Source organism: Schistocerca serialis, chromosome 9 (genome assembly GCF_023864345.2).
Source record: "Schistocerca serialis cubense isolate TAMUIC-IGC-003099 chromosome 9, iqSchSeri2.2, whole genome shotgun sequence".
Lineage (NCBI taxonomy): Eukaryota > Metazoa > Arthropoda > Insecta > Orthoptera > Acrididae > Schistocerca > Schistocerca serialis.
Window position 1 is genome coordinate 344,939,041 of NC_064646.1, and position 13,759 is coordinate 344,952,799.

Here is a 13,759-nt window from a genome sequence, read left to right on the forward strand (position 1 = left end):
ACTTCTCAGAACCCTGACTAATTGTGAGAACTAATACAAAACAGAGCTGGTGAAACACTTCCTTACTTTCCTGTGTGCCTTCAGGATATTGTATCTAGCAGTCACCAGTTCATATAAAAACTTAAAAATTGCTCATTTAGAAATGTGCCAAGCTCATAATAGTGGTAATAAAATTGCCTCATGTTGTCAAGTATCTCAGTGTTACTTGTGACTTAATACAAACTAGCATTACTTCATGCATTCATGAAATTGACTTTTACATAGAGGAAGAAACACAGCTCAAAATGAATTCAAAATTAGTTTCATTCATTCAAAGTTGATTTTCAAATGTCACCTCATTCCCTGTCAATAACACTTTTATTAGTGTGGTTGACTTTCAAAAATGATTTCTATGATGAATCTATTTTCATGTCTATTATGTGGGAGTAGGGCATCTGTTTTCTCTATGTTAACATTTCTGTTATCTCTTGAGCTAAAATCTTCATTAGTATATTAACTACCCTTACTTTAGTGCAATATGCATAAAGGAAAAACAGAAATGGAAGCATACTTAAGTGGTACATTTCTTACTTGTATAAACAAAAAATACAATTATAGTCATGCTATGAAAGTCATTTAATAATAGCAATTACAGGCCATCACATAATCGATGCAGGATATTGTATTATGAATCTTACAGTGAACTGAACAAGCCAACATATATCTTCCACTTTCTTTGATCTAAGAAAGGCCCTAAACGGTTCACATAACATTCTTGTAAATAAATTAAATACTTTGAATTAACAGACAGAAAACTGGTGCTATTAAAATCTTACTTGTTCAATGGGAAACAAAAGGGGTAATTACCAAGCACAAATTGTGCTGTCTAAAGGCCAACTCACACTTGCCATCACATAACATCATGTCAAAACATTCCATAATGCATTTCAAATGGCGGCATTCACACAAACTGTCAATGGACCATCACATCACGTCACATCACCATCAAGGTTTCACGAGAAGAAAGTCTTGGCAGTGTCCTTATCTGCATCGATAGTTAACCTACTTTTATCACTCTTAGTCTTGTTAGAGTAGGGAATTACATGCTTTTGATCCTTCTTGATTTTTATTTTCTTCTTTCACTTTGTTTCATTGACAATTTCCAAACGTTCCCTATCAACTTAGACATTTTCTCTGTTGAGTGTTCTTCCATAAGCGAGGTAAGACATCAGAAAGCGAAAAATGATTTTCGTTTTACAATAACAGATTGGAGCTCGCACTTCCACTCTGTATAAATCAGAACTTGAAGATGCAGTTTTCAGAACATAACCATGTATTAAGTGAAAAAGTCAGTTTTATTAAAGGAGAAAAATACAGTTGTTTACGGTGTCATTAGTTATGAAGCAAAAATATATAACGCACCAAGTAAACAGGATGTATTTATTCCCTTGAAAAATAGTTGATGTGTTTCTATGTATATATTTTCGGTGGCCACTAAATGTCGATGATTTGAAATGTTTTTTCACTTTTCAGCACTATCCCATGCAAATCTGACAAAAATGTAATTATGAAATATGCTTTTGTTATTAATAATATTTATCATTCTTTGTTCTTCATTTCAATACTGTACTCTCCCTTTCTGCATCACAGATGGTATCTCATAAACTCACTTTCATCGTTGATTCTGGGCTCATGAAGTGGACTTGCACCCGGCGAAAGGTCTACCTGACGGTAGGCCATAGTCACACGACATTTACATTTATTTATTTAACGGGAGTGACATAATATCCAATATGAATGTGATGGTGATGTGATATGGCAGTCCATTCACACCTTGTGTACCGACTTTACATATCAGATTAGGAATACCTCAGGGATCTGTGCTCAGATCGTTTTTGTTCGTTATAGGTGTGAATTCTCTGCCTAGCTTACTGCCTTTCAAAGCAGTACTGCATGTTGACGATAATACATTTATCACTTTCTCCAATGACACAAATATTATGCAGAAATTGTGTGAACATATGATGAATAAGTCATCATTCTGGTTTCAGACAAATGAATTAACATTAAACAAGAGCAGAACTCAGAGTGAAGTGAACCTCATAAAAGACAAAAATAATTAATGTCATGGTGAAGGCTGTCAAATTACTGGGTAGCCACTTTGGCACCAACAGTATGCAACAAATTATCCCATGTGTTGTATCTCATCAGAAAATTAGAAACTTGCATTGGTGTACAACAGGTTCTACTTCCATACTATCCCTTTTTGCACATGCACCTAAAATGTGGCATAATGATGTCACGCAATTCTGTTGAAGCCAGAAGAGATTTTCTTTTTTAAGAAAGAAACAATCCATTGCAGTTGCCATTTGAGAGTCAACACTTATTGCGAAATGTATTTCAGTGGAAAGAAGATACTGACTATTCTGAGTCCGTATGTGTCTTACATCCTGTCCCACATTAAGATCAGTTGAAATGAACATAATATAAGATCAAACATTCACTCTTGTAGGGCCAGAAATAGGAACTCTTTAATATTCCCTGGACTGCACAAACAAAAGAGTATCTTATTGTATGTAGGAAGATCTTTATTAAAAAATTAGCTAGTGGAATGAAGCAGTTAAAAATTGGGAAGTACAGAAAGTCAATAGAATCCTGACTCGAAGGAAAATCTCTCTGCATTGTCGATAAACTTTTAAATAGTAAGTGATGTAGTAATTTAATTTTAAACAAACATCTTGTCTCCCCATTATATCTAAGAATGTGTTTGAGCAATTAGAATAACATGACTAAATATAGTGCATCTACCATATGTTTAGTTGAAAATTGATTGCTGTATATCAATACATTGCTAGAAAATTATATATTTGCCAATACAGCCTTTATTAAGAGGATATTATGTATGTAACTGTTGTCTATGTCATATGCAACTTAAAAGCTGTCTATTGACTAATAACTAAACAAATGAAATGGATTTAAGAATGGTTTGTTAATTCTAAACACGCTATACACATAAACTGAGGATATAATTCAAGACCTTAACACTCATAAAAACAGATTTGACAGATTCAAGATGTTGTGTTATTTGTAATTACTCTTATTATGATTTTATCATTATTTATTTTACTGTAGGAATTTCTGGTAGGATTTAATACTAAATGGCATGTCCACAATTGGAGCTACACCCTGCTGTGATGGGGAAAAGAAGGGAATCAGCGGAAAATGCTCCCACCAGATCACAAAAAAGGCGAATATGTTCCTCTTTGAACGACTCCGACGCAAAAGTAAGGAACCAGCTGCCGCAATTCTCATTCCATCTCCCTCATGAAAAATTTTGCCATACTAACATATTCGCACTTTTTCGTGCCGAAGGAGAGTAACAGAGAGACACTGATGTTGGAATAGAGGAGACAGTACCAGTGGGACAAAAAGTGAGAGGAGATAGTTATGGTGGGCAAGAAAAAGTGGCAGTGAAAGAGAAAGAGAGATGAATGAAGACAGTAGCAGTGGGAATCAGAGAGAGAGGAGGTATTGATGGTCAGTGAGAGGCAGTGGCAATAGAAGAGAGAGAGTGGATGGAGATAAAAGCAAAAGAGAGAGGAGACAGTGAAACTGTAAAGTACAGATTAGTGGAGGCCATATATAGGAGGGAAAACTTTAGCACATAGATATACCGAGCGAGGTGGCGCAGTGGTTAGCACACTGGACTCGCATTCGGGAGGACAATCGTTCAATCCTGCGTCCGGCCATTCTGATTTAGGTTTTCCGTGATTTCCCTGAATCGCTCCAGGCAAATGCCAGGATGGTTCCTTCAAAAAGAGGATGGCCGATTTCAAAACAATCAAATGGCTCTGAGCACTATGGGACTTAACTTCTGAGGTCATCAGGCCCCTAGAACTTAGACCTACTTAAACCTAATTAACCTAAGGACATCGCACACTGTAGCGCCTAGAACCGCTCGGCCACCCCGACTGGCACAGCCGACTTGCTTCCCCATCCTTCAATAATCCGATGAGATGGATGACCTCACTGTTTGGTCTCTTCCCCCAAACAATCCATCCATCCATCCACATAGATATAAGGGAGGGCCCATTTTGGACCTAAATTTTAAATGTCTGGATATAAGGGAAAAGTAAGTTGGATTCCCAGAATCTTTAAGCTGCATATGTATGATGGAGACACTGGCACTGGGAAAGACAAAAGGAGACAGTGTAAATGGAGAAGAGACACTGGCAGTGATACATACTCTTAATCAATGGGAGAAAAGGAGACACTGGAAGAGAGAGACATACATAGACAGTAGCAGTGAGGGCTGGCTGCTCGCTTTTTGTCAGAGTCTTTTAAAGAGGAGTTTATTCGCCATTTTTGTGCTCTGATGGAGGCATTTTTCCACTGTTAGGTTATGAGTATATTTACATAAAGAGTAGGCATCAGCTCTTTTCGATTTCGGTAAAAACTAAATAGTGTCAAGAGGATAGGCAAGTGGTAAATGGAGGCTATGTATTTGTTTAAGTTGGTAAGAAAGTGAAATCCACTGAGACAGACACTGAAACTACTTGTGTGGTTGTCTAGGCAAGACTCACATAAATTTGTAATTAGGTACTTCTACTCCCCATCAGACACCCTCTACTGACCATCAGACTCACATCCATCTGATTTTCGAGAAAATTTAAGTTCATCAGTATGTAAATTACCCAAGCATGCTTTCGTCATTGGAGGAGATTTCAGTCATCCAAACATCAATTAGGAAAATTAGTTTTGTAGGGAGTGGGTGTCACAAAACTTTCCTACAAGTGACATTCAATAATTAGAGAAACATATTGATGTTGAAAGAAAACAGTGTATTGTTACAAAATGGGACTTTTAGTGAATATCTACATACATGCCACACTTTTCCCAATGATGTCCTAATTTTTAATACCTGACTCGAAGTAATCTTTGTTTTGTTTTTTGTAGCATTTCCCAACTATTTTTTTGAACTTCTCACTGTTGCTGAACTCTGGTTCAAAATGGCGAACCCAAGTTTCATCACATGTTAAAGTTTGGTAGAGTCATCTACAGTTTCATAGCATTCATTCAACTCTGTACATATTTTATGTCTTTTTTCTACTGTTGCTGTGTTAACTCATTTGGGGCCCACCATGCACTTGTTTTGATGTACTCGATCTTATTACTAATAATACTTTTAACAGTGCCAACACTTACTGCAAATGTTTTTGCTGTACGTTTAACTGAAATATGCCAGTCTTCGCGAATAATGTTCTCAATGTGAGATTCAGGAGAAGGGAATTAACACTTCATCTGGCCTGCCAGGAAATTACTTGTCAGTAACTGAAGTCATACAGTTTTGGAATTGTCCTGTCTACATATGAAAATTTCTACAATTCATGCAACTTTCATCATACCATAAAATCATTCAAGACAGGGAATTTAGCCTATTTGCTACCTTCAGAAAGCAAAAAATGGATCAGTGAACATTGTTCAAGTAATTCAAAAACTTCAAATTGGCACACCTTTGTTAAATGCAATATTGGGGTTGTAAAGAAAGCTCATCCTAGTGATATCAGCCTAATGTCATGAAAGAAAAAAACTCCTCCTACAACTCTTACTTTTCTATGTCAATATGTCTCTTTAATAAATGTCCCTCATAAATACATTTTTGTTCAGAAGCCCACTCATGATGGAAATATGTCAGATCTACTAGCAACAAACAGACCAGATCTCTCTGAGGATGCCATGATAGAAGGTGGTACCGGTGACTGTGAGGTAGTTGTAACAAGAATGATTACCAAAATACAAAGAGCAACTAAACCAAGTAAAGGATTTATATTTTCAGCAAACTAGATGAGGAGATATTAGTGGCATATTTCAATAAATAATTCTAAATGTTTAACTCTATAGAGGAGTATGTAGACTGTGGATCTGGTTTAGAAGAATAGTTGATCATACAGTTGACAGCTTCGTATATAGTAGAACAATTCAAGATAAGGTATGCTGTTTGGTACACAGCCACATTAAAGAAACTTCTAAAGAAATGCACCTCTGCATGATAGGTGCAAAGCAAAGGTATTGGGCTGTAGACAGGCTGATGCTACATGGAATGTGTTTAGCTGTCGCCCAAAGAAAATGTAGTCATATTTAAAGACTGTTAGTGGTTCCAAAGTTAGAGTGCACACACTCCTGGACGAGACAGGAAGTAAATTGAGGATAGCAAAGGAAAGACAAAAATGCAGAATTCGATTTTCAAATGTTCCTTTACTAATGAAAACTCAGCTAATGATCTGCAATGTTTGAGATTTAAAAATCATTGAATCTTACTCTAAGGAAGTAGTAGAATTTAAAACATGCACCGAAGTTGCAAATTACATTGAGCCAGACCATGAGCTAAAGACGATTCCATCCCACACACATTCGTAAATATATAATGGAAAATGTAAATGATGAGTAATCAGGGACTTTCCAATTACAAAATTAACATTCAGAAAACTTATCAGTTCTTGCCAGAATGACTGTATCTATATTTTTCTAATTGTATTTGATACAGAATAGTTACAATATATTATTCACAAAATTGTCATCTTAGGACCTTGAAATTATACCTTCACTTGATGGAGGACAAAGAACAACAGTATGACTACATTCTTTTAACGTGAACTTAATAAACCAATATAATGACACAGTGATTATCTTGTATGCAGTGGTGCATATTATCTAACAAATGCTTAACATTGTCACTGCTGTACGTTTATATATATATATATGGACGACAATTGCTGCATGTCAGGTGCTATGCACATTAACATAGAGATTCACTGTTCAATTTCATATACTATACTCGTTTTAAATCGGTTTCTTATATAGCTGTGCCCTGATAAGATCCTTTCTGTGTTAGATCTGTCTGCATGCTGTAACCTCCCCAAGAAATGTTAAATGAAAAACAAGAAAATAGAGCCAAGTGTAACCTCTCCACACGTAAATTTAATTAAATGAAAATTTGAAATGGAAACAGAGCCAAGTGTAACTTCCCAGCAAAAATACACTCCTGGAAATGGAAAAAAGAACACATTGACATCGGTGTGTCAGACCCACCATACTTGCTCCGGACACTGCGAGAGGGCTGTACAAGCAATGATCACACGCACGGCACAGCGGACACACCAGGAACCGTGGTGTTGGCCGTCGAATGGCGCTAGTTGCGCAGCATTTGTGCACCGCCGCCGTCAGTGTCAGCCAGTTTGCCGTGGCATACGGAGCTCCATCGCAGTCTTTAACACTGGTAGCATGCCGCGACAGTGTGGACGTGAACCGTATGTGCAGTTGACGGACTTTGAGCGAGGGCGTATAGTGGGCATGCGGGAGGCCGGGTGGACGTACCGCCGAATTGCTCAACACGTGGGGCGTGAGGTCTCCACAGTACATCGATGTTGTCGCCAGTGGTCGGCGGAAGGTGCACGTGCCCGTCGACCTGGGACCGGACCGCAGCGACGCACGGATGCACGCCAAGACCGTAGGATCCTACGCAGTGCCGTAGGGGACCGCACCGCCACTTCCCAGCAAATTAGGGACACTGTTGCTCCTGGGGTATCGGCGAGGACCATTTGCAACCGTCTCCATGAAGCTGGGCTACGGTCCCACACACCGTTAGGCCGTCTTCCGCTCACGCCCCAACATCGTGCAGCCCGCCTCCAGTGGTGTCGCGACAGGCGTGAATGGAGGGACGAATGGAGACGTGTCGTCTTCAGCGATGAGAGTCGCTTCTGCCTTGGTGCCAATGATGGTCGTATGCGTGTTTGGTGCCGTGCAGGTGAGCGCCACAATCAGGACTGCATACGACCGAGGCACACAGGGCCAACACCCGGCATCATGGTGTGGGGAGCGATCTCCTACACTGGCCGTACACCACTGGTGATCGTCGAGGGGACACTGAATAGTGCACGGTACATCCAAACCGTCATCGAACCCATCGTTCTACCATTCCTAGACCGGCAAGGGAACTTGCTGTTCCAACAGGGCAATGCACGTCCGCATGTATCCCATGCCACCCAACGTGCTCTAGAAGGTGTAAGTCAACTACCCTGGCCAGCAAGATCTCCGGATCTGTCCCCCATTGAGCATGTTTGGGACTGGATGAAGCGTCGTCTCACGCGGTCTGCACGTCCAGCACGAACGCTGGTCCAACTGAGGCGCCAGGTGGAAATGGCATGGCAAGCCGTTCCACAGGACTACATCCAGCATCTCTACGATCGTCTCCATGGGAGAATAGCAGCCTGCATTGCTGCGAAAGGTGGATATACACTGTACTAGTGCCGACATTGTGCATGCTCTGTTGCCTGTGTCTATGCGCCTGTGGTTCTGTCAGTGTGATCATGTGATGTATCTGACCCCAGGAATGTGTCAATAAAGTTTCCCCTTCCTGGGACAATGAATTCATGGTGTTCTTATTTCAATTTCCAGGAGTGTATGTTAAATAAAAAATGTGAAATGGTGCCAAGCGTAAACTCCCCACAAAATTGATAAATGAAAATTGACCAAAAACCCACACAATAACGTTAATTAAATAATGAACCATCAACGAAATGTAACCTTCTAACAGAGATAATAATATCTGGTAAATTTTATAAGGACAGCAGCGCTGACCTTCGGCCCTGTATTCTGAATAACAAAAGCAAAATTCTTACCTCAATAAACTGCAACTATAGCTGCTCTTATTTATCGACACAGCTTCGTGCAATGCTGGCGTGTATATATATATATATATATATATATATATATATATATATATATATATATATATATTTGATTCTTGGAAGGAATGCATAGGAAAAATTCTTTAAATTGAAATGATTACTTTTCTTTAAAAGAGTTACTTTATAAAAAATTATTATTGGGGCATTTTTTCTGAACAAATTAAATTACAATTAACATACATTATTAAATATGGGCAAGGCTGCTTCTTTACCTTCTACAACAATACTCATCCTCCAGAGTCCTGACTAGAGTCGTGACCAAAGCACACAGCCGATGCATGCCGACTCCGTACTACCGTATCCGACTGACTACTACTGCAGACTGACTACGACTGTCGACTCGCACAGACTAGCGCAGACTCGCGACAAGCAACAACTAACAATAAACTACTCTCTGGTCAGAGATTCTGTCATGCCTCGCCCATCGCCGGCGAAGCATACACATTACAATGCTTAAAATTTTCATTGTTTTACTGTGCCATTCACTTTGTTCATGTATGTCAGTGTACAGAATGGCATCTTGAAACGTAACAGCCCATTAAGACCCACTTAACAAATACTCTCCAAATTAATTTGGGATCACTCAAGTAAATAAAATAGGTCGTAATATATAATATATGCCTGAATAAATTTATACCAACAAAAATAATTACTACATTATATTTGCTTTAAAGTGTAGAAGCTCTGTAAATGAAGGGAACATTTTTCCATGAAGGGAGTCTCTAGGAATTAATAAAAATATAGATGCATTATTGTAATTATGTATTCGAGAAGTTATTCTCGAATAAAATAACAGAGATGCACTACCATAGTAGCATACTTACTGTTCTGGAGCAGACATACGTTTATATATGTATTTTCAGTTTTTATATGTCAATTTTAATTGTTAATCATTAAAAAATGATTCTAAACAATGCTGAGCATTGTTTGGGATTGTTTAAATTATATATATATATATATATATATATATATATATATATATATATGGCTATCCATATATATATATATATATATATATATATATATATATATATATATATATATATAGGGATAGCCACATTTGCATAAGGAAGTCAATCTGGTTTTCGTTTTTGAGGAGTGATCATGTACTGCTCTTTTTGTATTGTAAGTATTGTTTGCCTTTATAATGCTGCTTTGATTTTGTTTTGAAAGTATAATAAATATATTAAAACATAATACAGGATTACTTTTTAAATTAAGTTTTCTGCAGTTAAATGTTACAGTTACTGAAAACTTAGGTCTTCAGCTCTGACAGATCATCAGAAAGGATGAGTGCACAAACCCCAATATAAATGTTTAACCTAAGAATAGTCACGTTTTAATCTTCGTTGTACATTGGTCTTCATGAAAGAGACGTTTCAGTGTCAAACGAGTTACTTAACACCTTATGAAGTGAGGATGAAGGTAATAGTGTTAATGATGCAGACAGTGATATAAATAATAATAAAGCTCGAGTACTTTTTCGTTCTGATCATGTACATTTGAGTGACAATTCCTGTGCTGGTAAAGCTGTTGCCCCCTCACCCCTCGCTGCGCACCATCACCATCTACAGGGTCAACATATGAAATATTTCATTTCTAAACAGTGAATTTCATCCGAAAGTTCATAAGTTTGGTGAAGCAAGTTCTGGTTTGAAAGACGAATTTTTTCGTTTGAACAACAGACCTGAAATATTAGATTATTTTAAATGTTCTGATACTCCAGAACTTATTCATAAAATTGCATTGTGATGAATGGATAATTGCAGTATTTGATTCTCATACTGACCCACCAATAACATGCAGACTACGAAAATGGGAAGGCACAAATGCCAAAGAAATTTACTTCTTTTCAGCAGTCACCATTCCTAAGATAAATTTCTAGGAAAAAAAACATGGTCTGTATGACTGTTGGTCACCTGATAAATTACTGCAAACACCAGTTTTTAGTGAAACAATGCCAAGATGCTATTATTTATTGTTACTTAGATTGCTATATTTTGTAATAATGTTCAGTTATACCCAAGTAATATACTATATAAGACAGACTTAGTATTGAACGACATTAGAAGAATTTGTAATGAAAATTTTTCTCCATATGAAAATCTTTGCAAGGACGAATCTTTGGTGCTTTACAAAGGTCGTCAGTTCTTCAAGCACAATGCAAAGATAAAAAGATATAGATTTGATGTAAAGTTTTTTTGTTACTGCAGATATCGAAACGGATTATATCTTAGCTTCCAATATTTATACTAGTGTATCAACAAGGCTTTATGTATTTGATACAAAACTTGAAATTTCTGGCTCTGCTGTCTTGCAACTCACGCAGCCTTTCCTAGGTAAAGGCCATAATCTGCGTATGGTCAACTGGTATGCAAACCCATTTCTTGCTGAGTTTTTGCACAAAAACAAGTCTAATCTGTGTGGAACAGTTAGAAATGATAGAAAAAAACGCCTGGTCATGATAAAAACCACAAGTACAAGGAGAGTCACGAAGTAACAATTATGGAGATGTTATGATTGTGATATGACTTGATTCAAGAGTTATAAACATACTAACTACTATTCATCCTGATGTAATAGTACCAACTGCTCAAACAAACACAACGGCTTGACAACCAATTATGAAATAATTGTGCATTCATTCATCACTATAATGAAAATACTGGAACCATAGACAAAATCGATATGTTTCTAAGTTCACTTGAATGTTTACAGAAAACAGTGAAGTTGTACAGAGCAGTATCTCTCCACTTCCTAGACTTTACAATTATGAATTATCATGCCGTATTTAATTTAAGGGGGGTAGGACGTCAAAGGGGCCGACTTGGAGCAGGAGAGGCGCCACAGGACATTTTAAATTCCACTGTCTTTACTTTTACAAATAAAGACATAAAACTGTGTCAGTATGACCAGGAGGGATTCAGGATTTACATTCATAGCAGTGGAAGTTCAAAAACAGAAAAAAATATTTTTTTAATGTGTAAATATAGGTACACTTTTCTTAATAAGTAAGAGAGATTCTTTGATGAATTTTGCACAGTATACAAAACATACTTACAGGTGTATGAAACTCTAGAATTTATTTAATTTATGAAAAAACGAATAAGCTGTTACATTTTAAACTTCATGTTTAGAAAAAACTCAAATTTTATAGTTAATTAACTCAATTTTTACCATAGTTTTTAATGGATTTTTAAAATTCTATAGTTTCATACACCTGTTAGTATGGTTTGTATGCTCTGCAAAATTAATCAAAGAGTCTCTCTTACTTATGGAGCAACAAATGCAGCCAATAGTCAGTGCTAAAACGATGAAATTTCACATCTAAAAAAAATTATTTGGTTATATTTTTAACTTCCACTGCTATGAGTGTGAATCCTGAATCCTTCCTGGTCATGCTGACAAAGATTTATGAATTTATATGTAAGAGTATAGACAGTGGAAAATACAATGTTTTGTGGTGTCTCTCCTGTTCCAAGTCAGCCCGTTTGATGCCCTACCCCCTTAAAAGCAGGGTTAAAGCTACCATTAGCAAAATTTCAATTAGAGCTGATTAGAAAGCGTAAAAAAGTATGCCATTGAATTGAAGACCACTGAGGTTTCTTTGTATGAATCGCCTGTTGGACTGACCATCCATCGTTTCCCACAATTTGTTCAATCCCTATCTGAAATAAAATAAAATCCTCATGAGTCTTGCTACATGTGTCCTAATACTCAGTTAGCTCTGGAAAGAAGCAAGGACACAATATACCAGTGTTCAGAGTGAGTTTAATGTCAGTTTCCATATTATTAATCGTTTTCAGAACTACCATATGTTAAAGAAATACTAAGTAATTGCTTTTATAAAAGTGTACAAAGAAATATGTTTGACTTTTATTTAGATGAATATGTGTTTCATTCCTTATTTCTGACTTTGAAAAGATTTGAGTGTGGGAAAGGCCATTTCTAGCAGTTATAGGCACCGCAAATTGGAACGTAAAACATGGTCTCACACATGCGAAATACGATTAATAAGTGTCACACAGCTGAGCATGAAGAATTATTGTCAAGGAATATTATATAGTCCCCAATGATAGCAAAATCTTTTCTGATAAATATTGCTGTTATCATTTCCCATATATACGTATGATGGGGTTTGCTTCTGGATGGTATTTCGAAACGAAAATTTTCTGATGTGATGGTTTGCTAAGCAGTTTCGGCAGCAATAGCAGGTAACGTTTGAGGTATTGTCTGACATAATGGAAAGTCGTTTCCTCACTGTTAGAAACCAGTCATCTATTACCTTTCGAATTCTGGTGGAACTGTTAGCAATTTTCATAGCATCCAGTTTAAAATATTTTGAAAATAAATTATAAAATGCTGCCAAATATTTAATTCATAACTGTGCCTTGAGAATGGCCCACAGACATCAGTTGTGACGAGCTCTAATGGCTTAATGGGTAAAATTGAGTGTAATTCACATTTGTAGCAACGATTTAAAGGCTTAGCCTTCTGACAAATGGCACAAGATTTTAGCAAATTCTTCTCCATACTGCATATGTTAGGAAAGTACCAATGTTTGCACATTTCATGATACCAGGGTGCCTCAGTGCTAGTGGGTGTACGATATTTTATTATCTTCACAATCCATCCAGGTGTAAAGACTCCCATTGTCCATTTATGTATTGTTGCAGTAGAGCAGAACAGTTTAATAGTCAGAAAATTTGTGATTGATTCCTTGTTTTATTTGTTGTCTTATTACATTCCACCTAGGACCAGCACTCTGTAACCTGGTCGTATTACTGAGTGGGTAGAAGTAGTATTTCCGCAGGGTTTCATCTTTCACCATTAAAACTCTTTACTTTATGTGTTTGTTGCAGACCTTCAAGCAGTCTAGACAAGGTGTCTGCTACTAACTAGTCTTTCTCTTTTAAGTGGGATATCATGAAGTTGCACTCTTGAAAAGCTAAAGACCATATAGCTAATCAGGCATACAAAAGTTTATATGTCTTTAAGCAACTAAGATCCTGATGATCACAATATACCCTTGT